Source organism: Amphibalanus amphitrite, unplaced genomic scaffold (genome assembly GCF_019059575.1).
Source record: "Amphibalanus amphitrite isolate SeventyFive unplaced genomic scaffold, NRLGWU_Aamphi_draft 000203F_arrow, whole genome shotgun sequence".
Taxonomy (NCBI): domain Eukaryota; kingdom Metazoa; phylum Arthropoda; class Thecostraca; order Balanomorpha; family Balanidae; genus Amphibalanus; species Amphibalanus amphitrite.
This window is the reverse complement of record NW_024881698.1, coordinates 741,715-768,663: the sequence shown is the minus strand read 5'-3', so window position 1 is coordinate 768,663 and position 26,949 is coordinate 741,715. Positions and strand designations below refer to the sequence as shown.

At 59.1% G+C, this 26,949-nt stretch overlaps 1 protein-coding gene across 2 annotated transcripts in view; it reads left to right on the top strand.

Moving 5' to 3' along the window:
• The first annotated feature begins 313 nt into the window (after positions 1 to 313).
• Positions 314 to 26,949, top strand: part of LOC122384913 (ankyrin repeat domain-containing protein 6-like) — a 70,243-nt gene continuing 43,607 nt past the window's right edge. For both annotated transcript variants that reach the window (XM_043372740.1, XM_043372741.1), the window contains exon 1: positions 314 to 530. The gene's annotated coding sequence lies outside the window, so the exon portion shown is untranslated. The remainder of the gene's footprint in view (positions 531 to 26,949) is intronic.

Here is a 26,949-nt window from a genome sequence, read left to right as displayed (position 1 = left end):
CATGCCGGCGGCCGGCCGGCACGCGCTGCGCACGACAAACGGACCTCGTTCGCCGCCGGAGATATGAAAGGCGTCACTATTGTCGCTCTGCAGCGCAGTGCCATCAATACTGAATGTACCGGCGATGGTCGGGCCGTCCGGGCGGCGTCCCGCTGCTCGTGCCGCCAGTCGGAGCCGCGGGTAGTGCTGAGTGCAGAGCCGACGCCGGGCCGGTTCCGCCGCCGGCCGGGCGCACCTCCAGTCGCCTCGCCGTGAGCTGGCCTGGCCTCCTCGCCGAGCCATTCCGGCGTGTGCCGCGAGCGGGCGAGGAGCGTGGCCGTGTGACTCGGAGTGAGAGCCGCGAGGGGCGCCGGGCCGTGCGGCGGCCAGCAGTGAACAAACAGAGTGCGGTGACGAGCCAGCTGTGATCGGTGACAAGCCGAGTGTCGGTGAACGGTGCGGTGACGGTCAAACGGTGACCAGCCGTGCGCGAGTGCGCGACTGAATCGCGAGCGTGAGCAGAGAACAAACCAAGCACGGATCCCGTACAGGTGGGTTACACTGAGGCTCAGGAAGCTTTGCTGGGCCCTAGGCGATAGTGGCTGCATTTGGAATAGTCCTGATTTGTGGTGAATTCGGGCACACAGCTTACACAAGATTGAAAAGATCATTTCAAAACTGTTACTTTGCATTTACATGCATTTCCCTACGTTGAAGTTTCCTGGCAGTGGCTGCAGTAGTTATCTGTGATCAACACCCTCATCTCATTGAGCTTTTCTGGTGACCTTTCCTGTCGATTTTTCCGCTTTTTCTTCCTCCGGCGGCCATGGCTGTAGCCTGCAAGTTCCATGGACAAAACGGCAAGCGCCATGGAACAGAAAAGCACTGAAATGAGCATTACCTTATATCTTAATTTTACCAAATATCGCCATTTCTATATGAAGGGATGTTACGAAAGAAGCATGTCTCATGTTGTGCCTCCTCTGAGGCACAGCAGCATCCCGGCACTGTTGAGCACCTCGTGGTGCGTGGAGGTCGGCTGACCCGGCTGACCGTCCCGTGTTGGTCGGGGCGGGTCGGCCGACCGTCCCGTGTTGGTCGGGGCGGGTCGGCCGACCGCGCCAGGACGGCTCCGAGGCTGGCACGGTGTGCTCCGGTACAGAACGGCTGGTGAGCTCACGAAGGGACCGGCCGGTGAGCTCGCCGAGAGGGTGAGGCTTGCCGCAGGTGCTCACAACAGTGCGGCGCTCACTAACACTGGACAGTGGACACCACCACATGCCTGCAAACCAGAGTGTTAAATTCGTGTGTCAATTAACATCGAACGCTAGGACGGTGAAATATGGATGCGAGTGTCGGGCACAGTACTGCGCAGTGTGCTGGTACCTACTTGTACTGCGCCGTTTTGTTGTGAGCTCTACACCCACCAGTGAGCAGTGCCGTGCCGTGCCGTGGTGGTGTCACTGCGCGGCGACACCACCACGGCCCACGGCAGCTGATACTCACTGGCTCACAGCAGCTGTGCTGATCCTCTGTGCCGCTGTGCTGATCCAGTTTGGACTGGCGGTGCGGCTCGCTGTCTGGTGAGCCGCACCGTCACCGGGGCGTGAGAAGGCCCGCTCGGCGGTTCCCTCGACCCGGCCCAGTTCCGAGGGAACAGCTACCCGGGAGGGCACTGACTCAGCCGGCCGGGCGAGATGGGTCACCCGGCGGATGACCTTCACTAAACAGTGTGTCCCTGGGAATGAAAAAACCCTGCTTCCGAGCCCTGACGTGGACACTATGGTCCACGAACATCGGCTTTTGGTTGACAAACTAATGGGGGCTTATCACCGAATCGCTAATCCGACTCGGCTGGCCCGGCGCACGGCGGTTCGGAGCGGGCCTGTGCAGCTCCGACCGGTCGCGGCCGACCGGGCTGTGCCGGCGCACTCTCGGCCGTCCCCGTGCCGTCCCCGTGCCGACCGCGCCCCCCGCTCCCCCACGCACACCCACTCAGTCGCGCCCCCATCTGCGTCGCTAGTGACCGTGCGTCTCTGCGCCGCCGGTGGTTCCCAGGTGAATAAATTACCCGCACCGAAACTGGCCGGCCGGCCGAGCGGGCCATTTTTCAGCGCGTGGACGCCGGCCGGCCGTGGCGCCGCGCCGGGATGGTGGTTTTTGTCGTCCACTCTCGGCACTGACCGCCCGGCGGGGAGGCTGAGAGGACCCGGAGGACCGGGGGTCCGTGAGGACCGTGCTGGGGTGGGGGTATGTGGGCGGACCGTGCTGAGGGTGGGGGCATGTGGACAGACTGTGTGGGAGTGGGGGTCTGAGGGCAGACCGTGCTGGGAATGGGGTATATGGGATATCTGGGTATGGGTATATGGGTATGGGGGGGGGAAGACGAGCCACGCAGACGGCGGGGTGGGGTGGGCGGGCCGGCCGGACTGGCAGCGAACCGAGTTACACCGCCTCCCACCGGAGCAGCAGCAGGCGCTGGTCTGAGGGCATGGGACAGAGACTGGGAACGGCGGCCGGCGGGGGATGGTCACGGTCGGAGACTGCGGCTGTCAGTGGGCGGTCGCCGCTGCAGGCAGCTGAGGAAACTCGCATCTGGAGGCAGCGCACGATAGCGGTAGCGGAGCAGTGGAGGCTAGCAGTGGAGGCTACACTGCTGCAGGTAACGGAGTGTGACCGCGACTGTATGAGGCAGCGACCCTCGCACATCCAGGAAGCTGGCCCGCTCATCAGTCATCACCAACTACTGCAGGGAATCTGGCCTGATCGCGGCTCGTTGTTGATCTTTGAGCTACACTGGTGCTTTAGGGGGTTAGTGTCTGCAACCAGGCGTAGCGGATTCGGCAGGCATGTTGTCGCCACTCTCCCGTCGTGCGATGCATCCATATAAGCTCAGCGCTGATGTCTGCAGCAGAATACAGACAGATGTCAGCTCAGCACCTGCACATACAAGGCGACTATCACTCCCACGGAGACGGACAGCCCCGTCCGACTGTGGTGTCATGCTTTCCCATGACTGCTGCCAGACTACCGGACATGTCCCCGAAGCAGAATTAAAATCACGATTAACTGTTACCCGAGCTATAATTTCCCGCTACCCCAGTTATATTTCATTCTGCTCGGTTGAAGGCGGCTGCAAAGCGGGTTATCACTGTGTGCCATCAGCACTAATGCCCTGCATTTTGGACATGTTTAGGCGACGGCCGCGCCTCCGCACTCGCCGGGATCCGGCCGGGCTCGGTGTCCGTCACGGGTCCGCCCCGGATCCCGCGGGACGGCCACCCTGGACAGTGGGTCCCGCGGGACGGCCACCCTGGACAGTGGGTCCCGCGGGACGGCCACCCTGGTCAGTGGGTCCCGCGGGACGGCCACCCCGGAGAAGGGGTCCCGCGGGACGGCCACCCTGGACAGTGGGTCCCGTGGGACGGCCACCTTGGTCAGTGGGCCCCGCGGGACGGCCACCCTGGACAGTGGGTCCCGCGGGACGGCCACCCTGGACAGTGGATCCCGCGGGACGGCCACCCTGGACAGTGGGTCCCGCGGGACGGCCACCCTGGACAGTGGATCCCGCGGGACGGCCACCCTGGACAGTGGGTCCCGCGGGACGGCCACCCTGGTCAGTGGGTCCCGCGGGACGGCCACCCCGGAGAAGGGGTCCCGCGGGACGGCCACCCTGGACAGTGGGTCCCGTGGGACGGCCACCTTGGTCAGTGGGCCCCGCGGGACGGCCACCCTGGACAGTGGGTCCCGCGGGACGGCCACCCTGGACAGTGGATCCCGCGGGACGGCCACCCTGGACAGTGGGTCCCGCGGGACGGCCACCCTGGACAGTGGATCCCGCGGGACGGCCACCCTGGACAGTGGGTCCCGCGGGACGGCCACCCCGGAGAAGGAGTCCCGCGGGACTGCCACCCTGGACAGTGGGTCCCGCGGGACGGCCACCCCTGAGAAGGGGTCCCACGAGACGGCTACCCTGGGCAGTGGGTCCCGCGGGACGGCCACCCTCGACAGTGGGTCCCGTGGGACGGCCACACTGGACAGTGGGTCCCGCGGGACGGCAACTGGACGGCGCGGCGGGCTAGGCCGGGAGCGCCGGCGGTGTGGCTTTGTCCGTCCCAGTGGGTCCGCCGAGCGAGGCTGCACGAGTGCCGGGACCACACCTGTGTCCTCGCGGGGCTTACACGGGTGCTGAAAAGGGGCCCAGCAGAGCTCGTTAGGAAGCCGCTGGGACACTGCGAATGTCCGCGGTGAGCGCCCCCCACACGCTGTCCCAGGGAGGGAGGGAGATCGCCGAACTGGAGACGGAAGACGGTGTCCGCAACGTCCCCCTGAGCTACCGCAATGGATACATGGGTGGGGTGGTAGACTCTTTTGGTGATCCCTACTAAAGACTAGGCGCCTAATCTTCCAGATACATTTGGAAAAGCGACAAGAAATTGATTTATTTTCGGCTCCTCGTTGGGAGGTTTTGCAGCGCTAACTTGTACGTTCAATTAATATCTTATTTCATCTGGAATGGTCCAATTATCGCTAAGTATGGTCGGCAGCCGGTAGTAAATTATATGCACTCAATAATGGTGAGATGAGGTCTTCTCGGACACATCAAGGCGCTCTTGTTATTCGATCTGGCCGCCATCAGAGAGGCACTAAGTGTCGGTCAATGCCGACCGGTTCCTCGCAGCGCGCCTATCTGGGCTGCCATCGGCCTCATACGCAGCACCTGCTATCAGCAGCCTCGCAGCGCCCGAGCCGAGCTCTCAGAGCAGCTGTGGAGGGGGAGGAGGCAGAGTGATTTCCGGGAACGGCTGCAGCAGCCCCGTCGGCCAGCGGCACCGACCCAGGGTGGCTGCAGACTGCACTGACTCGGACTGATCAGACTCCGGTCATGTGTATAGTCCATGCTGCAGCGGCTGCAGCCGAAAGGACTGATCATCCAGAATCTGTGTTGATTTATCTGCTGGCGGCGTGAAGGAAAGGACAGTTCCATGAGAGGACATGACATTGCTTCTGTCCAGTGAAGGTAGATTGGAAAAACTTCCTTCAGTCACAATAGAGCTCATGAAAGCGGTTAAGCTGATCTACACTGGCCACCCTGTGGGCGGGGATCAGCGGAACCCCACGGGCCGTATACTCACTCCACAATATCCTGTCGACAGGCCGCCCGATCCGAGACAGGTCCGAACAAACGAGCCCCAGTTGCCGCCGCAGCGAGCGGTCCGCGCACGATCTCTATCGGCGCGGTGACAATGCGGCGGCCGGCGGGCGCTCCGGGTCGGTCGGCTCACCCCTCCCGGCCGCCGCCGCCGCCGCGCCGCCGCCCCCGCCCGGCCGACTGGGTGGTCCGGCCGCCCGCCGCCGGCCCTCGCCGCCAATCAGGCCGGTCACAATGGCCGTCCGAGGCGAGCGGCAGGTCGGCTCTCCTCTCCGAGCAGCCGCCCGTCGCCGTAAAAAGGCCCGTGTCCAAACGGGCGTGTCCCGATGACAGGGAGGTCAGGGAGTGGGGCGGCCCGTGGGGCCGCCGGCCGGCACCGGACTGTGGGCGGTACTGGGGGCACAGCACGGCTGGTGACTGGGCTGGTGACACGGCTGGTGACACGATTGGTGACACAGTTCAGTATGGTGAAACGGCCAGGCACCATCCCTATTTATGGTAACAGTTAACACCATCCTCAGATCAATTGTCTGTCTATATATGCAGCGTGGGGACGTCCGATCAGGGACTTTCATTTCCTGGTGACGTCCAGTTGGCGACTGTCATGGGGCGGTGGAAGTCTGGTGACTGGTCAGGGGCTGTCATAGTGTCACGGGCGGGGGACGCCGGATCTGGAGCTGTCGGTCGCCAGGGACGCCTGCTCAATGCTGGTCCATGGGCGGCGAGTGTCTGGTCCGCGATTGTCATTGTGTCCGGGCGACTGGCGACTGGTTCGAACTGTCGGTCGCCGACCACCTAGCCGGGTGGCCCGGCACGCTAGCCGCAGTGACAGCCGCAGCCCCATGTCGCTGATTGAAATATGCAGGACTTCTGCACAGGTTTGGCCACAATGCTGCCACTTATCGGCTGCACGAAATTTGTCATGTGCGGGCGCTGCAGATCGTATTTGATCCGTTATTAGCGCGTCAGTACAGATTGGTCAGTACAGATTGGTCAGATTGGTACAGATTGGTCAGTACAGATTGCTTATCGGAGCCTTAATCCGTGTGTTACGGGTGAAATCGGCGCCACATCGACAAAGAACCAGGCATTGAATGCATTAACAATCGGGTACCCAAGGACATATTTCTGATACACAATGGGGTTATTCAGTACACTCTCATGGACCACCTGCTCGCCAATGTCTCACGAGCAGAAAAATGACACCCACGGAGAGGAGTCGTCCTCGCCGCGGGACAACTGTCTGGTCGGAGGGAAAACGGCGACTCACCGGCTGTCGACCGGGCGTCCCAGCAGTGCCAGCAGTACCAGCAGCAGTCCTAGCAGTCCCAGCAGTGCCAGCAGCGGCCGGTCGTCCCAGCAGTCACAGCAGCGCTGGCCGCCGGAGAAAGTCGCCGGCGCCGCGCGCGTCCCGATCTTTTTTTTTTTTTTTTCGTTTCTCCACGTTTATTAACATAGCCACTTGACAAACAGACCGCTCTAACAGCCCGCTCACATCCACCTTCTACACAGTCCCACAAGGGCCATCAGCCACCGCCCGAGCCGCCCGGCGAACGGTATCGCGGGCGGCTCCCCCTATCCACCGGCCGGGCGTGCGAGCCGTCGACTTGTAGGGCCGGCGCCCCGCACGCCCGGCCGGCCGACCGGCCCCTGTCGAAGAGACCGGTCCCGGGTTGGCCCGGATGGGTCATAGGAGCGGTGGATGATTCGTGTTCACTAGACCCTCTTACAAAGTTCTCATCATAGCCCATTTCCCATTTCAAACAACGATCTTAGCAACACGTATGGGACAGACGGTAACTTAGCGGACGCGCCGAGTGCCTGGCATTACGCCAAGTTTCACAGTTTGCTCCTAGGACACGGCTAATTGGGCCTGTCCCTGCCAGTGGCCCCCCGGTATCTGTATGGGCGCAGGACCATAACATTGCCTTCGGTTCACTACCGTGGCCGGTGCTGTTCCCTCATGCTGTTCCCTCCCCGCCGCCCCCCCCCTTCCCTCCCCTCCCCTGGTAACTGTTAGTGTCTAACTAAGGCGGACGTTCGCTGTTCTTGAGAAGCTCGATCAGCCTCGACCATTTGTGATTAAACTTTGAAATATGACCTGCCGTATTCGCGATACACCTTTCTACTGCAATATAGTCAAGCGCGCATGAGGTAAAGCCTTTAAAATGAGGAATAAAGTTAAGTTGTTTACAACTCCAAATATACCATTTTGCAAGAAGAATAAGAACGTAAAATAACTGCTTTGAAAGGTGGCTATCTGGGATTGGTTCACTCAAAAGTATCGTTGGCCTTCCCACAGTTACTCTTAGAGCACTGCGGAAATCACTCCAGAATTTAACGACTACGGGACACTGAAGGAAAATATGCTGGATGGACTCCCTTATGCCCGGACACCTGTCGCAGTCGTCTGTCTCCCGTATCCCGTAAATCGCTAGACGAGCATTGGTAGGGATGATTCTGTGCCATATTCTAAATTGGAGCCACCTGAGCTTGAAGTCCGATGTATTTGAATACAGTTGACTATATGCTTTCTCCCAGTTAAAGCTCTGATTAAGAGCCAGTTCATTGCTCCATTTAAGTTGACTGTTGGTAGGACTGGTAGGATTGGAGTTCTTAAGTAGGATATTATATGACCACTGCGCCGTTTTGCCAGCTTCTTCTAGTTTTATAATGCTATCCAGTGGTTCGGCATTGCCAGGCTTGTCTCGTGCGAGTTTTCTGCTGATATGGCTGGGGACACTACGCAACATCGCTTGCCACATCAGAAAATGCCCGAAGCCATATCTGCTTTGCAGCTCGTTAACGGTGAACATTCGTTTATGCTCCGTATGATAAATGTCACCTATTCTTAGAAGTCTGCGCCTGATGAGTTCGCGTTTTCGAATGTTTGGGTTATTTTCTAGATTCAACTCTGCATGAAACCAAAGAGGTTTTGAAAGCCATTGACCACCAGATGCATCTTTATCGAGTTCTTTGGCCAGTTTAAACCACGATTCCGCTGTCTCCGCCCAAAAGCTGTCCCTAACTGTGGATAAGAGTTCAACGTTTCCTTCGCAGTGAAACACTGTGACGCCTTCTGCAACTGTAAGCTTATCTTTGACCACCGCTTTCCATTTGCTCTTGCAGTCAGGGTTGATGAATTTTTTTACCCATGCAATCTTTAAGCTCGCCGATTGAACGCCCACGTCTGGCACCTTTAATCCGCCTTTCGCCTTGTCATTAATTAGTGTTTTGCGTTTTATTTTGTCTGTCGTTCCCCAAATGAATTTGTAAACAATTCTGTTGATCTCTTTTATCTGATCCGCGGAAGGTCGAGCCAGTACGCTCATTAAGTATGTAAGTTGTGAAAGTGCCTCAGTTTTAATGATATGTACTTTTCCGTATGGGGTAAGTCCTTTTGAGCCCCATGGTGCAAGTTTCCTTCCCAAGGCGCTTATCTTTCTGGCATAGTTGGGTTCGGCTACGTTTTTCTCTTTGGGGTTTAGAAGTACCCCCAAGTACTCTGCAGGGCCGTGACTCCATCCTAGCTTTAATTCTGGGCAGATGCGATGGTCTGCATCTGCATTTGACCCTATCCACAATGGCCGAGTTTTTTTGTCGTTTAATTTCAGTCCTGATGCTGCGTGGAATTCATTCATCAGTTTAACCGACTCTCTCAGTGATGTGGGCTCCCCGTCCGTAATAAGGAGCAGGTCGTCAGCATACGCTGAGACCTTAATCTCCGTATCCCCGAAACTGAACCCCTTGATGAGGCGACACGAGCGTATTTTTTCAAGCAATGGTTCAATGCACATAAGAAATAGTCCGCAACTTAGTGGACAGCCCTGTCTTAATCCTCTGTTAATCCAATACGGGCGAGATAGGTGACCGTTTAGCTGTATTTGTGCTGATGTCGGTTGCACGAGATCGCTAGGGTAAAACAACTTAATCCACCTAAGAAAATTTGGACCGAAACCAAACTTGTGCACAGCACATCTTAAGTATTCCCAACTGACAGAGTCATATGCCTTTTCCCAGTCACATAAGAGGAATAACCCTTTCTTATCACTCTCACGAGCAAAGTTCATCACGTCTAATGCCATTCGCACATTCTCACCGATATAGCGGCCTTTGATGAATGCTGTTTGATCGTCGTTAATTAGCATACCGATAAACCTGGCGATCCGCCTTGCTAATGTTTTAGTAATTATCTTGTATACTACATTTAACAGACTTATTGGGCGGAATGATTCAACTGAAGTTGCGTCCTTGTTTTTCTTCGGAATAAGTATTGTAATACTATTTCGTAGTTGCAACGGAATGCTTGAGTTATTGTAGCATTCAAGGGCAGCACTGAAAACGAGAGGGCCAAACTCATTCCAAAACATTCTATAGAAGGGGACCGTGTACCCGTCTGGCCCCGGGCTGGTTGAACCATTCATTGAGTTTAGGGCTGCTTGTAGCTCTTCCATGGTAAGTGATGTTTCCGCTTCTAAGGACTGCTCGTTCGAAAGCGCATTGACCTCTACGCCTGATAGAAAAGCCTCCGGGTAAACATCCAGGCCTTTGGAGTACAATGCGCTGTAATAAGATCGGCATTCCTCTAACATATCAGTCATATTTTCAGAGACTACACCTGCGCCCGTAAGATTTAATTTTAAGCACTTAATAGTAGTGCCCGCACGATTTCGTTTGTTAAGGCCGTGGAAGTACGCGGTACCTCGCTCGGCTGCATGCCGCCATCGAGCTTTACAGTTAATGATGCCCCGCTGGGTGGACTCATGAATCAGGTTCTCTCTCTCTTCTTTAATGCTAGATAACGACTCGGACACATCTGAGTCTTGATCGCTATGGCTTTGGAGCGCGTTAATTTTGTTCTCAAGATCCTGTAATCTTTTATTTTTCGCTGTTTTCTTGTGCGAAGCGAACTGTATTATCCAGCCCCGAAGGACGCATAGAACAGTCTGCAGGAGCAGGCAGTGAGATTCTAACGGCGAGTTATCGTCTATTATTTCAACAATCTTACTTCTTGCTTGATCAACAAAGTTCTCGTCAATCAAGAGTGAGTTATTGAACTTCCAGAAGGATCTCCCAAATTTTACCGACCGAATGGTTACCTCCAAGGTGATCATCTGGTGGTCAGAGAGGTATCCATCTCTTATACCGGCTTCTGGCAAAACGGCGTTCTGCATAAAGGCTTCACTTATTAGGAAGAGGTCAATACGTGATTTTGTTATGGGATTGTTTCGTAAGCACGTGTATTCACGGCGGCCGGGATTTAGTACGCGCCAGATGTCCAGGAGGGAGTTCGCCTGCATATATTCGAGAACGGTTGCTCTGCACCTGTCATTGTTGTGGGGTCGTTGGGACGTTGTGTATCGGTCTAATGCCATATTCATACAAAAGTTAAAGTCCCCACCCCATATAATGTCGCCAGCACGAATTGCGTCGCACTTCCTACTCAAATCCTCGAAATATTCAGGGTTGTCACAGTTTGGGCCATAACTACAGATTAAAGTACAAACGACACCATCGATATCGACGACTGCGATCGCGAACCTACCCGACTCACAAGTCGCAGAATCAATCACCTGAAGTCGTAATTGTGGATTAAATAGAATAGCCACCCCTCTACTGCGGCTGTCGCCGTGTGCAAAGACTCCTTGTCCTCCCCATTCGTTTAGCCAATATTTGGCGCATTTCTCGTCGCTGTGTGTCTCCTGCACGAAAATTATATCCATTCCAAGCCTCTTTATCCAACTAAAAAACTTTCGTCGTTTTGGGACTTTACCTCCTGCGCGCAAACCGTTAATGTTAATTGATGCAATCTTAACCGCCATTAACATAGGCAAAATTACGTATGGATCCGTCTTGGCTTATCGAGTTCTGGATGCTACCCGACTTCTTTCCTTTACGGCTCGTCCGCCCTGCTCGGATGTTACCCTCCCAAAACATACCCGTACCCTCGCCTTCTCCCCAGTTCGAGACCGAACGAGCCGACATCGTCGGTTCGGTCGGGCGGCGCGGCCCTTATACCTCTGGAAAGCTACGTCACACGTTTAAGCCTATCGCGCTATCCTGTGCTACATCAGCTAGAACTTGTCATGATACGACGGACATGGTGACAAGTTGACAACCGGTATGCCTGACCTTCCTTTGTGTCAGCTTTTTTCGCAAACGAACACACAAACTTTCCGCACGTAACAAACGAACAAACAAGGTTCTGGTTACACAGAAATTAGTACAGAAACACCTCGCACACGGAATAAACGCAACTTTCTGGCAGACAAATCACCTAGATTCTGGCCCCTCACCAGACACCAATCGAGAGAGGCCCGACACACTTGCACACGCCATGCACCAACGGCTACTCAGCGTGTAGCGCCTCCGCGGCAGCACTCCCGTCAACCCCCGTCCCCGCGCCGCGACCGCTCCCCGTCACAACAGTACCTTGGTCTGGAACGGATGGCTCCGGCTGCCGCTCCCGCACCTTCACCGGTTCGGGGTCGGGGCCGACGGGCGGATGGCCGCCGCCCGCGGCCGCCGGCGGCGCTGCAGGGGCCGCAGTTCTCCGATCGCCGCCGACCCCAGCGCCCCGGCCGGCCGGACCGATCGGTCGACCCGCCGGAACGTCCCGCGCTGACGGCCCACCACCGTCCCGTACACCGTTCGCCCCACCTCCGCCCCTCCCCGCCGCGCGTCCGGCCGCCGGCCGCGGCTCCGGTCGCGCCTCGGGGCGAGGCAGGGGCGCGTCCAGGATCGGCCGGATCTGCTCCAGGCTCGTCACCCGGCGACTGCTGGAGCTGGTACTCTGCTTGAAGAATGGGTAACCTCTTCTCGTGAAGCACGTATATATGCGTCCTTCTTTCTTGGCGCCCAGGAGCGCGTTCATGATATCGCGATTATGGACGGACAGCGATTCTGTTATGAACAGACGGTGCCCTGCCGTGCGCGTTTTCTGTCTGAAACGGCTGTCGTATATCTGGTCTCGGACTGACCTTCTGACGAACTTGCAGATGACCGTGTTGTCAGCCTGCAGACGGTGGACCACTTGTAGGTCACCGCTCGACAGCTTAAGCCATTCGAAGCTTGAGTTCAAGATATGCCGAGCTTTTTCCTCGATATCTTCATTGATTGTCCTGCGACCGAATTCGTCGCTTTTGAGAATCAGACTGTCCAGCCTGTGGTTTGTGTCCATTGAGTTTATCTGCTCTTTCAGTGACTCGTTTGTTTGTTTGAGTCGCGCTACTTCTGCCTCCATGTCCTTTGCTCGCGACGCGGTCTCAAATGTGTCATGCTCAATGATGTCAAGGCGCTTCTCGAAAGACTGAAGCCTTGCCTCTAGCCGCTCTAGTTTCTGTATTATGGTCGCGTTACCGGCGTCTATGAGCCCCTTGATTTGCGACAAGGCCAGCTCGTCTAGTCCGATAGATGCGTGCCGTTCGTGCCCGCTTACCCGCCGTCTCTTCTGACTCACCGACGCGGGTGGGTGTGCCGGCTTCTCGAGGCCCTGAACGCGCTCCGACACGGAGATCCGCCGGCCGCTCCTGACTCCGCCACTGGTCGGATGACGGCCCAGCTCCTCGTCGGCGTCCGTGAAAACGGAGTCCTCTTCGGAGTTTAAAGGCGACGGCATTATGTCCAACGTCGCACTCACAAGCACTGTTTGATTTCGCCTGATCGTCCGCGCCGCGCCGCCCCACCCGCCCGGGGACGCCTACTGCCACATGCGCGGACCGACCTGCCCCGCGCACGGACAGCGCACTGACACACGTCCGCTCCGGCCGGGGTCACCGGCTCGACTCGGCGCGCGTCCCGATCGTCGGCCGGCGCCGCTGGCAGGTGTCTGTCCAGCCGCCCAGCTCAGAGCCATCACCCACCAATCAACGGCCCGCGTCCGTCAGCCAACGGGACGCGCCCGCCGCCACCCCGAATTAGCTCAGCTCCAGTCACCTCCAAATTGAAAACTGTAATTATGATGTGCGGTAATTACGGCGATGTTGCGGCAATTTTGGCGCTGTTCGCTCGGCGGAGGATGCCTCCTCCTGGTCCGGCCGTATAGCCACGTCACTGAGACGCGCTCGGAGGAGCCGCCGAGCGTCAGCTGGCGCAGCGTGTCGGCGGCTGTGGCGGCGGGGCCACCAGATGCGGCTGTCTCGGCGGCACTCTGCGCCGCGCCGCTGCTGAGAGCCGGTCATTAGCGGCTGAGCGCGGCGATGGCGGCGCGGAGACCGGCGTCTGATCGGACCACTGCGCTGACCTCAGCGGCGGCACTGTGCTGACCTCAGCGGCGGCACTGCGCTGACCTCAGCGGCGGCACTGTGCTGACCTCAGCGGCGGCACTGTGCTGACCTCAGCGGCGGCACTGTGCTGACCTCAGCGGCGGCACTGTGCTGACCTCAGCGGCGGCACTGCGCTGACCTCAGCGGCGGCGGCAGGCCGCTGACTGCCGAGACTGCTGACTGAGCGGTCCCAGAGGTGCTGACCGGAGACTCTGGAGACTTCTGGTGAATGGTGATCCTCCCCCACCCACCGGATCGCCCTCGCCACCTGGTGTGACGCGCCGAGACTGCGCCGTCCCTCTGACTGCCCTGTCCGTGACGGGGGGATCAGCTGCCCTGTCAACTGTCCTCCGTGACGTCATCGCAGGCATCGGCACGGGATTGTTTAACTGTAGGAGTGGGAGGGGAGGGGAGGGGACCGCGGCACACTCCGATCCGTGGGATAGGTACTCAGTACACTCACCGGCCCGACCAGCCCGCCGCCAACCCAGCGGTGAGTGCAGCACTAATGACCGAAGTGCATTAGTCGCGCAATCAATGGGGAGACGCCATTGGTGCAGCGGCACTCTCTTAGTGATGTCTATCTTTAGTGTTGCACTGTTGACTATCGGCGGGATGGGTTTTTCAGTACGGTTGTCAATGGACGATAACATTGGGTGTAAGACCAAAGCCAGCCTGAGCATTGCAACAGCAAGCTTGGGCTGCAGTAATAAACCTTTGTCCAGCAAGAAGGGCCATTGGATGGTGGTTGTCACTAATGTTGTTTACGTAATCTTACTTTTTCCTATACATTTGTTAGCCTAAATGGCGACTGTAGTGTCCACCGCCGCCTCCGGATTCCGATGTATTCTCACAAACTCGCGGTGCAAAACACTAAGGCACTGCCGTGCTGTGCGGCCGGGCGGAACCTCTCGACTGCTGGCTCTGACTGGAGCCGAGCAGGGTGCGGCCGCCTCACACTCGTATTACCGGGGGCCCGGTGCCGGGCCTCGGACACCCGATGCACTAGGTACTCGATACACTACACATTCCCCCCTCTCGCAAAAAAAGGAACAGCATCACTGCGACACGTAGTAGTCCGGTCGTCTACAGACACGGTCGCTTCGCCTGGGACGCTGCACGCTCACATCGGCGGCGTCCGGCGACGGCTCGCAAGCTGTCTCGGTCGACGGGCGAGAAGCAGCGGCGAGCGAGGTCAGCGGGCCAGCGGCGTCGGCCTCGGAAGTCGTGGCGGTCGACGTGGTCTCGCCGGGCCCAGCGGGGGGAGATGCGGAGGGAGACGCCGGCGCGTATGGGAGACGGGCCAGATGGGCGGCGTTCCAGGTCCGGCCGTCAGCCAGACGGTACGTTGCGGGACCGACGCGCCCAGTGACTCGCACCGGAGACGTGAACCGACAGGACGTCTTCGAGCGGTGTCCCTGCCGTCTCACGCAGACGTAGTCGCCCTCAGTGATGCGCGGCGTCGTCACGCCACGGCGGCGGTCGTAGGACCTCTTGTTGGACTGCTGTCGGCGTCGAACTCGAGACGCCACACTGTCGGCTCCTGGTGTTGACGGCTGAATGACAGGCAGGTTCAGCCTCATCTGTCGTCCATGCAGGAGCTCTGACGGTGACTTCCCAGTTGTCGTGTGTGGGGTGGCTCGATACACCGCCAGGCTCTTGCGTACCTCGTCAATGAACGCTGCTGGTGGACAGTCTGTGATCCACGACTTGAACGTTTTGTTGAAGCGCTCTACGGCGGAGTTGCCTCTAGGCCAGTAGACGGACGATTTGGTGTGCTTCACCCCTCGGGCGGCCAGATACGCAGTGAACTCCCTGCTCGTGAACTGGGGCCCATTGTCCGTCACGATCTCGTCGGGATAGCCCTCTTTGGCCCACACAGTTGACAAGAACTTGATGACGTCTTCAGTCTCAGTCGATGACGTCAGGCAGACTTCCGCCCATTTGCTTCTGTAGTCAATCAGAGTGATGGCGTAACGGGCAGTCGCTGGTGCTCCGTTGATTGGACCAACGATATCCATTCCCAGTTTCGACCAGGCGCGGTCCGGCAGGTCGACTGGCTGCATGGGCGCAGGGTGTGCGCGCTGGGAGAGGACTGCGTCGCTGTGCTGGCAGCGCTCGCAACTTCGGCACAGCTCCTCCACCTCACGGTTGATGCCGGGCCACCACGCCAGATTCCGCAGCGCCTGTTTCATGCGGACGATTCCGTCGTGCGCGCTGTGCGCCAGCTCCAGGTATCTGCGGCGGAGCTGAACGGGCACAACAACTTGTTGGGCTCCTCTCAGGATGACGTCGTCGTTGCGCACCCACAACTCGTGTCTCATCTTGAAGTACGGCTGGACTTCAACCGGGCAGGCCTTGGCGCTGCTCGGCCAGCCGCGCTTGATCTGATGACGCAGCTGCTGCAGCTCAGGATCAGCAGCTGACGCGGTGCGGACGTCTTGCTCGGTCAGCACGCTCTCTTCATCTGTCAGAAGAGCGATCACCTCTTCTTCAGCGGAGCTGTCTTCATGCAGGTCCGCTTCTTCGGCAGGAACTGGCATCCTGGAGAGGGCGTCTGCTGCAGGAGTTAGGTTCCGGCCAGGCACGTACTGGACTGTGTACGCATACGGCAGCAGGCGTGCCTGCCAGCGCGCGATCCTCGCGCCCGCTCTCCCCGAGAAGCTGGGCGAGAGCAGTGTCTGCAGCGCCGAATGATCTGTGCGGAGAGTGAACGGACGTCCCCACAGGTACAGTTTCCAGTGTTCCACGGCGAGAACAGCGCTCAGTGCTTCCAGCTCAGACACTGAGTAGCGCTGCTCGGTAGGGGTGAACGCCCGAGACCAGAACGCTACGGCGTTTTCTTCTCCATCGGCGCTCAGCTGCGTGAGTACAGCTCCAGCGCCCTTGCCGCTGCCGTCGGACGTGACGAATGTAGGCAGGCTCTGGTCGAACGGCTTCAGTGTCGGGCTTGCAGCTATCTTCAGCTTGACCTCGTTGAAAGCTCGGTTCGCTGTGTCGTCCCAGACGAACTTGGTGCCCTTCTTCAGCAGCCGGTACAGTGGATGGACGGTCTCGGCGTACCCAGGGACGAACCTGAGAAACCATCCACACATCCCCAGGAACGACTTCAGCTCCTTGGCGTTCTCCGGCGGTGGTGCGTCAGTCACGGCCTTGATCTGTGACTGCAGTGGTGTGACTCCCGACGCAGACAGCGTGAAGCCACAGAAGTCGACAGCTGCTTTGCTGAACACAGACTTCTCTCTGTTGACTGTCAAGTTGGCCTCCTTCAGTCGGGCCATGACGCGCCGAAGACGGTCGTCGTGTTCTTCCTGTGACACTCCCACGACCGCGACGTCGTCCATGTAGTGAACACATCCCGGGATGCCGTCCAGCAGGTTGTCCAGCAATCTCTGGAACGCAGATCCTGCCGAGACCAGACCAAACGGAACCCTCGTGAACCGTCGTAGGCCTCGGTGAGTCAGGAACGTGGTGAGCTGACGGGAAGCAGGCTCCAGCTCCAGCTGATGGTATGCGCTCTGCAGGTCGATAACTGTGAAGATGTTGCCCTTCAGCTGGTCTTGGAGCTCCTCTGCCGTCGGCAGGGGATGAACTTCGGCGATGACCTGTCGATTCAGGTCCCTGAGATCCACGCAGATGCGCAGCTTCCCGTTCCTTTTCCTGCTGACGACCATCGGGTGAACCCAGTCGCTGACTTCGACCGGTTCGATGACCCCTTCCTCCTGGAGTCGGTCCAGCTCGCGGCTGACCTCTTCACGAACAGCATACGGGAGTCGGCGGAGCTTGTGACGCACCGGTACAGCATCAGGACGGAGAACAATCCTGTGCTGGTAGCCACGGACTGTCGTCAGTGAGCATATCTCGCCAGGATCGGGCTGAGACGGTGGCGGTTCCGGGACTTCTGCGCTCCCAGTGACCGCCAGCTGATCGATTGCCCCACTCGCGGGGTGCAGGTTTACGTCCAACTGCTTCAGCAGGTCCAGTCCCATGACGGCTTCTTCACCGTCGGAATCTATGATGAAGAACTCTGTGTTGGCTCGCCGTCCACGGTAGGTCACCAGCGCTGGCAGCGTGCCAAGCACTTGAAGCTGGTGTCGACCAAAACCGAACAGACGAGCAGACGTTTTATTGAGACGACTGCCTTTGAAGAGACGTCTGGCGATGCCGAGTCCTAAAGCGGACACCGTGGCACCCGTGTCAACTTGCAGATTCACGGTCTGCGTGATACCTGGTACCTCCATCTGTACTTCGCACATCATCTTATCGGTATTTGGTACGGCGCAGCAGAGAACAGTCAGCTCGTGACACCTTCTGTCGTCGTTCCGTTCACCAGACCAGCAGACCACGGCAAAGTGACCCGTCCGCCCACACTGCCTGCACGTGGCCCCGGTAGCGGGACACCGACCGCGCTCATTGTGCTGGCGCCGACCGCAGCTGGGGCACGTGTCCGGTTGCAGCTGGGCAGGTCCGGGGCGACGGTCGGCTTGCAACTGGGCAGGGGCGGGGCGGCGGTCGTCTTGCCGCCGGGCGGGTCGCCAGGGCCGGCGCCCGCGGCGCTGACGAGCGTCAGATATCTGATGCAGTGACTGCGCTCCGTCGGCGGCGGGCCGCGCCGGCCCGGCCATGGCGGTCGCCTCGCGTCGGGATCGCTCGAATGCCTCGGCGATCTCCAGAACGCGGTCCAGGGTCAGGCCCTTATCCTGCAGAAAACGCTCGCGGAGAATCGGATGCACTGTTGCTTCCACGACTTGGTCACGTATCATTGCGTCTGTCATTTGTCTAAACGAGCAGTTTACTGCCAGGCGGCGCAGCGCCGCCACGTAGTCGGCCGTCGGCTCGTGCGACTCTTGCCGTCGCTGCCGGAAGAAGAACCGCTCCGCGATCACGTTGACCTGAGGTTCATAAAACTCGGCGAGCTGCCGCTCAGCCGCATGGAACTCGTCTTCGTCTTCTCTCCTCGGCTGGACCGGTAGGGTACGGTACACCCGTTGCGCCTCGGCGCCGACACAGTGCAGAAGGAGAGCCGTCTTCCTCTCCGTGCTGTAGGCCTCACCTCCCAGGGCAGTCAGGTAGTTGTGGAAACTGAAAATCCAGTCACTCCAGGGCAGTGCTGGTTTTCCTGGTCTCGCCAGGAACGGAGTTGGCGGCGACACCCCCTCGACGTTCATCGTCGGTAGTATTCAGGATCTCATCCTCGTCGCCAGATGTAGTGTCCACCGCCGCCTCCGGATTCCGATGTATTCTCACAAACTCGCGGTGCAAAACACTAAGGCACTGCCGTGCTGTGCGGCCGGGCGGAACCTCTCGACTGCTGGCTCTGACTGGAGCCGAGCAGGGTGCGGCCGCCTCACACTCGTATTACCGGGGGCCCGGTGCCGGGCCTCGGACACCCGATGCACTAGGTACTCGATACACTACACATTCCCATGTGTAGTGTATCGAGTACCTAGTGCATCGGGTGTCCGAGGCCCGGCACCGGGCCTCCGGTAATACGAGTGTGAGGCGGCCGCACCCTGCTCGGCTCCAGTCAGAGCCAGCAGTCGAGAGGTTCCGCCCGGCCGCACAGCACGGCAGTGCCTTAGTGTTTTGCACCGCGAGTTTGTGAGAATACATCGGAATCCGGAGGCGGCGGTGGACACTACAGCGACCTAACACACATTTGTATAAAGTGGCGCCTGTGGTGCTCCTCGCTCCATTACAGGCACCCTGAATATGTCAGCCCGGTGTCAGTTGAACGTCCCGCGATAAATAAGGCTGACTGCGAGCGACCAAGGTCAGCGCTCAGGGCCTATCTGTCCCATCTTGACACCACTCTCGGTGAGAAGCTGTATTGTTGACACGGGTGTGGTTGCCATGGCAACCGGGGACGACGTGCCAGCCGCACGCAGGACGCGTTTAATTTCATTCATGACATGGAAATGGTGACGGGGCGGCGGTGCGGCGGCGCGGAAACACGGCACCGCGGAATGTGTCCCTCTTCGGTCCGCCCTCGGGACACTGTGCAGTGGGCAGGGAGGACTGGTCCTCTGTCCGACCATCACAGCTAGGCCGGCCGAAGGAGAGCGATCTGGAGGGTGGCTTAGTCACATGGTCACAGCTACGAAGACAGGCACAACTCCAGAGGACAAACAGATATACGTTAACGCAGGGACAGCCAGAGTCAGAGACAACCTTCGGTGGAACGATCGCGGCCAGTTCTACAGGACAGCGCCGTGTGTCCGTGTGTGCGCCCCAGCGCCACTGCAGTGGCCGCCGCACAGTCTGAGGCCGTGGCCGCGCTCCCTTCCCTCGGAGCCCGCGTGCTCGACCGAAGCCGCCGGGCCGTCCAGGCGCAGCGTGGGTGCGGTTTTTGGGCGGCCGCGGAGACGGCAAGCGGCGGAGGCTCGCCTTTTTTCCGCCGTGCGTGAAGCCGGGACGATACGCGGTACTCGGCGCAGACTGACCTCTCTACTCTGCAGACTCCATCTGACGAGCGGCGCCGCGTGCATACTGATGAGGGCTCCCCGCGGCCAGCGGCTGGCCGGCCGGCTGCGCCGCGGCGCCCCCGGCGGAACACGTGCCGTCACCGTCCTGCGGCCGGGGGAACTGGAGCGGCGCAGGTGCGGGGCACGGCACCCCAATGGCCGGCCGCGCACTGCCCTGGGTGTCGGCCGCCGCCTCCAGTACCGCTGCCCAGGGCGGCGGGAGGTGAGCCCGCCGACCCGGGAGGCGCGCGAGCCGCGCAGCCACAACACCGCGCCAGCCGGCCGGCGCGGGCGTCGGTGATCGCCACTAATCCGCTCCCGGCACGCCAGACGCCCTAAACGTGGATTACCGAGCGCTGGAGTGGCCCACGAGGCGGCGGCTGAGCGGTATCAGACCGCTTCAAATACGCTGTAGCCGCGCCTTACTACATCTATAAATCCAGGGCCGTTGTACTGAAACACGCCAGGGTGTCGGGCCGTCCCTCCCCAGTGTAGCCCCACAATGCAAACCCCCCGGTTCGCTCGGAGTGCCGGTCGTTGGCACCGAAGCCCTCCACGAGGCCGCCTAGGTCCTTCCGGTCGCGTTGGTCCGGAGTGGACACGTCAGGGCCGGGGGATGCTGGCCCTTCGTTAATATTCCTCTCCAATCAGCCAGTGGAGCGCGGTGCGATGCGCTGGAGCCGTCCGGGTCGGGTGCGGCCGCCAGTTAATTGTGGCTCTCCGCGGGCCGCGGTCGGACGGTCGGCAGACCGGTTCTGGTGGCCGCCGCGTCGGTGGGTGCGCCGGGCCGATCAGCAGCCGTCACTCAGCCGGTGGAGCCGTCACTCGGCCGGCAGACGGACCCGGGGACAAGGACGGCGTCCGGACCGTCCTCAGAGTTTGGTCGGAGCGAGCCGCTCGTTAGGGAACAAATCGGAGGTCACCGCCGCGCCGGAGACCGCGTCTCGGTCACGTCCATTGAACCGGGGCGGATTAGACGGCGTCCCTACGAGGAAGTACTTTGTATTGTGGTCAGGCTGGAATGACGACTCCGGATTGGTAAAATTGATATGTCAACCACATGGTGCTGAAAGGAGCCAGATTATGGAAAACACACAATGCGGTATGTATTTTTAGATAATGGAAATGATGTGCAACATGCCCTGCATCTGAAAGACATGCATTCGATAGTCTCAAGCGATGGGAGTTATGTGCAGTCGGGTTGTCGTCGGTGTGAGTGACAACTTCTATAATAGAAGACGATTCCGCTCGCTGCTTGATCCCAAAGTAGCAACGTCGGAGCCATAAGACACGACATGGCGATGGAAGCATTAGAGGCTGACGAAAAGACAGATGGTGGCAGAGCCAGCCAGCAGAGTCGGTAGGTACGACAGATGAGAAAAAGAAAAACAAGCATAGGCAGAACCCATAGAATCACGGGAGATGACACGTACGAGGAGAGGGACGGGGCCAGAGCTCTACCAGGACCGAGCACGGCCAAAACACGAGAAAATCCATCCAGAACTCGGCGAGAACTCGGCGAGAACACGAGCGGAACTCCGCCGGAACACGACCAGAACACGGGCGGAACTGGCCGCCGTCGCCGAGCGGCTGCCGCTGGACGCGATGACGCCGCACTCTGGCCGGACGATGGATGGCGACCGATGACGCCGGTGACGCCGGTGACGCCGGTGGCGGCGATGACGATCGATGTCCGGCGGCGCCGGCGCGGACAGAGGCCGGCAGATGGCTGACGGACTGCCGGCGTCCCCGGCTGCCGGGCACCGCGGCGGAGTGCCGTGTGTGGAGCGGAGGTCCCCTCCGCCCTGGAGGTACCGGGCCGGTACCCTGCGGGCCTGTACCGCACACCAGTACTGTCCAGTACCTGAGTCACGCCCGGGCCGGCCAGCCGCGGCAGATGGGTGGCAGGAGCGGCGCACAAAGATAGCGGGCTCGTTATCTGGACTCCGAGACAAACGCGCCGCGCTGTGACGGCGGCGGCGGACAATCGCGGCGCGGCGACGCTGTGACGCCCGTGACGCCGTGTCGACAAAAGCGGCGGCGCCGATGTCGCGGCTAATTAGGGCGTTTTGACGGGCCGGCCAGTGTTTGCTGACGGAGTCGCCGGCTTTGTTCCACGGCCAGAGATGATTTACAGCCTCCGAGGCCGGCCGGCCGACCCGTGAGAGGCAGCGGGCTAATGAAACTGGCACGCGAGGAACTGGAGCCAGCGTCATGTTTGTTCTGACTGTGGGTAAATGGATGAAATATTTCACCGCCTAATTACAGTTATTCAGGTCACTGAATTAAATGCTCCTCTGGTAGTGCCTAATGGCCATTGGCCGCACAGACACGCTGAGTTTCCGCCAAATCGCACCTGACCTCGTGGGCCTCACACTCGCGGGGCAGACACCTCACCAAAGGACACGAGGTCTTTGTTAGGGCACAGTGGGCAACCCTTCCTCGGCTTTGGCCCGATTTGTGACTACAGGTGGGTAATTTAACACCTGAATGACCACAAAACTGGCGGCGCGGCGAGTGAAGAGCCCGGTCGGCGTCCTTCCTATGCCCCGCAGTGGGCTCTTTGTCCACCTGGGCTGGGGAGTGGTCACGGGACAAAAAACCCAGCCGCCGCGGCCGCTCCGGTTTCCGCGGTCGGCATCACCAGATGGTCCTGACCGGCCCGGGGGACAGGCCGCGGCGGCGAGGGTGGGCAGAGGGCAGAGAACGGAGGGTGGACTGGAGAGTCTGTCCAGCACGGAGCGGTCCACCGGCCCGGCGGCGCCGCCCGGGGCGCTGAACTGCACTGCCCCGCCACCCGCCGCGCCGTGCCCAGCCTCAGCCGCCCACAGAGACCCGAACAAACAGACTAAATGCACCAATTACTCTCGCTGGGCGGCGGGTTCTAATTTTCGGCCGAGTTGTCGGCTGCTGGTGCCGGCATATAACGACAGCCGCCGACCCGCGAGATGGCCGCCGCAGATAGCGCCGGATCGAACACGGCATCCATCCATCGCCGTGTTATGGGACAAAGCTCTCCTTTTGTAACCGTCCGCAGGACTAGATAAATATTTTAGCTGCCGTATTAATCCGTAATTTATAACCGTCCAGAAAAGTTATGCCTTTCATGCTCTAATCGATCGGCCAGACGTAGCCTCAATTTTTCCAATTAGACTAGGTATTTTCCAATCTGGGAAAGCTCCTATTATAAATGGGTCGGGCCGGCGGACCGTTTCGGGCGTCTCCAGCAGCCTGGCGCTGCAGACTGTGTGGCGAACAGCCTGGGGTGCAGTCTGTAGTCCGGGTCTGCAGTCTGATGTCTGGGTTTATAGTCTGGGACGCACTTTGTAGGGTGTACGCCCTGATTTGGGATTGAAATGCAGCAGAGTAGTTAGTAGAGGCAGACCAAGAGACAAAACTATCGATCCGCGCACAGGACTGGCGAGGACCCGGCGCCGAGCCGTGTAACGTGACTTCGCGTCCGGCCTCGCACGCCCGCCAGCCTGTCCGAACTCTGCAAAAACCCGACTAACGACATGCCTGGCCCGCTAAACTGGACGATAAGCCCCGCGAACATCTTAATGGCCTCCAATTGACTGGATGCCAGCATCGTTTACGCTCCGTGGTTGTTTGGAAACACAATTTGCTCGGATTGTTTCCGTGATTGAAGCAGCAATACTCAACATAACTGAGCAATTGTAACTCGTGCATAGATGCAATTGGGGGACAATGGCACACCGATTATCACAGCGTTTGAGGGTATGATTCAGTGGCGTAGCGTGTGTGGATATTCTGTCTTGCACCGTCTCGCTAGTTTCATATACGTAATCTGATTAAGCAGTGTGAAAACTTGTGTCAAGTTTGGCGAATAATACTGTCATTATTTATTTTACTACACAGCATTCTCACAAACAAGGATCTGCTTTCGGCCTGTCCTGCACATAAATACCTACCCGGAAATCCCGACCGTGTGATGGATTAGGGCAAATAGCGTTCGAGCTGAGGATGAGGAGGAGCAGCGGGTGCCTCAGTGCCCTGTCTGTCAGACTTTGTCCCACCGACCGTCAGTCCATCTGAATGCCAGACTCCCCACACCCGCGGCCGAGGCGTCTCGACCGAGCGTCTCTGCCGGTCGGCCGACCGAGCGGTCCGCTGAGCGCCTCTGCCGGTCGGCCGACCGGGGCGAGCGTCTGCCGGTCGGCCGGGCCGGTTTTCCGCACCGCTGGCCGTGTCGTGCCGCAGCCGGGACCACAGCGCGGCCAAACAGGTTTTTGTCCGCCCACCGGGCCGCGAGGATGCGCTCCTGTGCCGGCGCCACAGTCCCGGCGCGGTCCGGGGCTCGGCGCCCCGGGGCGCACCCCTCGCACCGTGGCGCGGATACGTTCGTGTGCTCCGCCGCAGTCTCCGTCCTGCGGCCGCCGCCGCCATCTCCACTGAAATCGCCGTCAATCGCCGCCGCATTTGTCCTGGTAGATGTCTGCGGAGTTGTTGCAGTCTCCCCTGTGCGTTTCGTTACGTTCTCTGCTGTTACCCGTTGTAACTATAGCACACCCGAAGGCCCCGTATTGGTCAATGGTCGTCGATGGGCATCGTAATGGTGCAGTTAATATCAGATGTGCCTCCTAAAAGTGCATTTATGCTTTAATCTGAACCCATGCATCCATCTATTTTTTCTTTAAATGTCTGGTAGGAGTATATTTAAATCGTTGCATCTTATTTGTTTCTATACTAGATATTCCTTTTGCCATAGCAGCACAAACAGCTACTCATTTTATAAAACGGGGCCCGACCGTGTTAACAGCTGCCGATTGTAACGTGAGAAATGCTGGCTGTTTTGTTGGACCAGTGTGCCAGCGGCGCGTTATCATGCCGCGGAGGCCGGGACCGGCCCTATCTGGGCGATTCTCATGTTTCGAGAAAGATTGGCATGCCGATAGCGGAGAAACATCTCCGAATTCAATTAGCGCCGAGGAGCGCCAATGAGTCGATTCTAAATTTGAAACGCTAATAGACTAACAAATTGCCCTGAAGATGTAATCGCCGTGGGATTTGAATTGTGGTACATATCGGGGCATGACGGCGCCAAAGATGAAAGCGGCTTCGTGCCCGGCATGTTTCTGAGACTCATTGGACTGAGACTCGTATATGGGCTGATATGCTCCTGTCTAAATTATAAATGCTTCTAGCTTATGGAGCACATTTGGTACATTCTGTTGGCGGCGATATCAGTCGTATCATGATTGATTAAATTGTATAATCGAAGCATATAGCGGCGTGGAAGACATGACTGAGATGATGTACAAGAAAATGTCAAAAAATGTATCGGATGTTTCGTTTTCATCTGATGCCTGATGATTTGAATAGATATATGTTATCCGGCTTGAGTTGCAATTTTGTTTTATCTTTGCTTTAATTGTTTTCTCATTCTTTTTGCTTTGTCGTCATTGTACCTATCGATTTAGCCTATACATAGAGTTTGCCTCTATTGCCAGAATAGACCACATCCCTTTAGCTCCTGGCTCTTATAGCTCCGTGTGGTCATGTACCTACCACTCCTGAGTGACCACTATGGCTACCGACACAATCATCAGCTGTCACCGGCACCGATGGCAACGGAATCATCGGGCGTTACGGACGCCGACCCACAGCGGTCACTGGCCGATCGGCAGCGCTCTCTCCCCTCATCTCTCTCTCTCTCTCTCTCTCTCTCTCTCTCTCTCTCTCTCTCTCTCTCTCTCTCTCTCTCTCTTTCCCTCTCTCTCTTACACACATCAGAGACAGACAGGCTCTTCCCCTCTCCTGTCTGCAGCGCCGTGGCATTTCTTGCCTGCTTTATGCCGGTGTAATGATGGATTGCCCAACGGATGGGTTACGGTGTGGAAACTGGGGTAAGGAACAACAATCATAAGTGGTGCAAACACGCGCAGTGGCCGACACTCGCAGAAGGTTGGCGGCCTCTGACCGCTGAACAGCCGGCCAGATTGAGAGGAGAGAGTGCTGAGGGGAGCTGCTGCACTGGGCACGGGGGCAGGTGGTGGGCCGGTGGCGTTTTAGGGGTGCACCTCTAGCTTGTTGTCCGACTCCAGTCGCGGTCCGACTGGACTCAGTCTGACTCCCAGCACAGCCCGACTGGACTCTTGTCACAGTCTGACTCCCGGCGCAGTCCGACAGACCACCACAAAGGAACCGTTCGGCAGCGGTGTGTCCTCCGCTCCGCCGCTCTCTCTCCGCTCCACCGCTCTGCCGGGTGACAATGCCTCTGCTGGCAGCGGACCGACAGCACCGCTGTCGTAACACCGACCTGAGTCGATGGAGCGCGGATAGCAGCTCGGCGCCGCGGCGCTACAATACCGGCGCGGCGCGACCCCACCGCCTAACAGCCGGCGGTCGGCGCCGCGCCGCGCGGAAGGAAGCAGCGACCCGAAGAAAACATGCCACTGCCGGCCGACTGCCACCGCCGCCGGGTTTTCCGTGACCTCCGAGGGCAGTGTGGCGGCGCGTTATGGCACACTTCAGCCTGACGGGGCCGGCGCCGGCGGCGGCCCTAATTAAATTCTCCCACACAGAGCCGGTGATCGACAGCCGAGCGACTCTCCAATTTTCCCCGGGCCGGCGCCTCGCCGCCACGGCGCGGGCTTGTGTGCCGATCAGGCAGAACGGCGGGCCGTTCTATGCACCGGCCGCGTGGGGCGACTTCGTTCACGTCTGTCGAGCGACATTCATGACGATCCGGCGGCCGGTCGGACGACTGTGGCGCGGCGGCGGCATTCTCCGGCGCGGCGGCGCGCGATGGCATTCTCGGCGCGGTGGCGGCAGGCGTGACGCGCCGCTGGAGCGCCACGCAACGGCGTCACGGTCCGGTGGAGGGGGGGGGGGGGGGGACGGTCGGACGGGAACCGGCTCACCAGCGTGGCCCTGGCTGCCAGTGTCCGGCCCGACCGATCTGACCGACTGCAAACCGGAAAACGAACAGCCGGCCAGTGAGTGCCGGAGCCGCAGCACGGCCCCGTATGCGGCCGGTATTCATGAGCGGCTGTGCACGCTGCGGCCGGCCGCGCTCCTATCCCCGACTGGCCATTACGAATCCCAATGAGCTGGTCCACATTGGAGT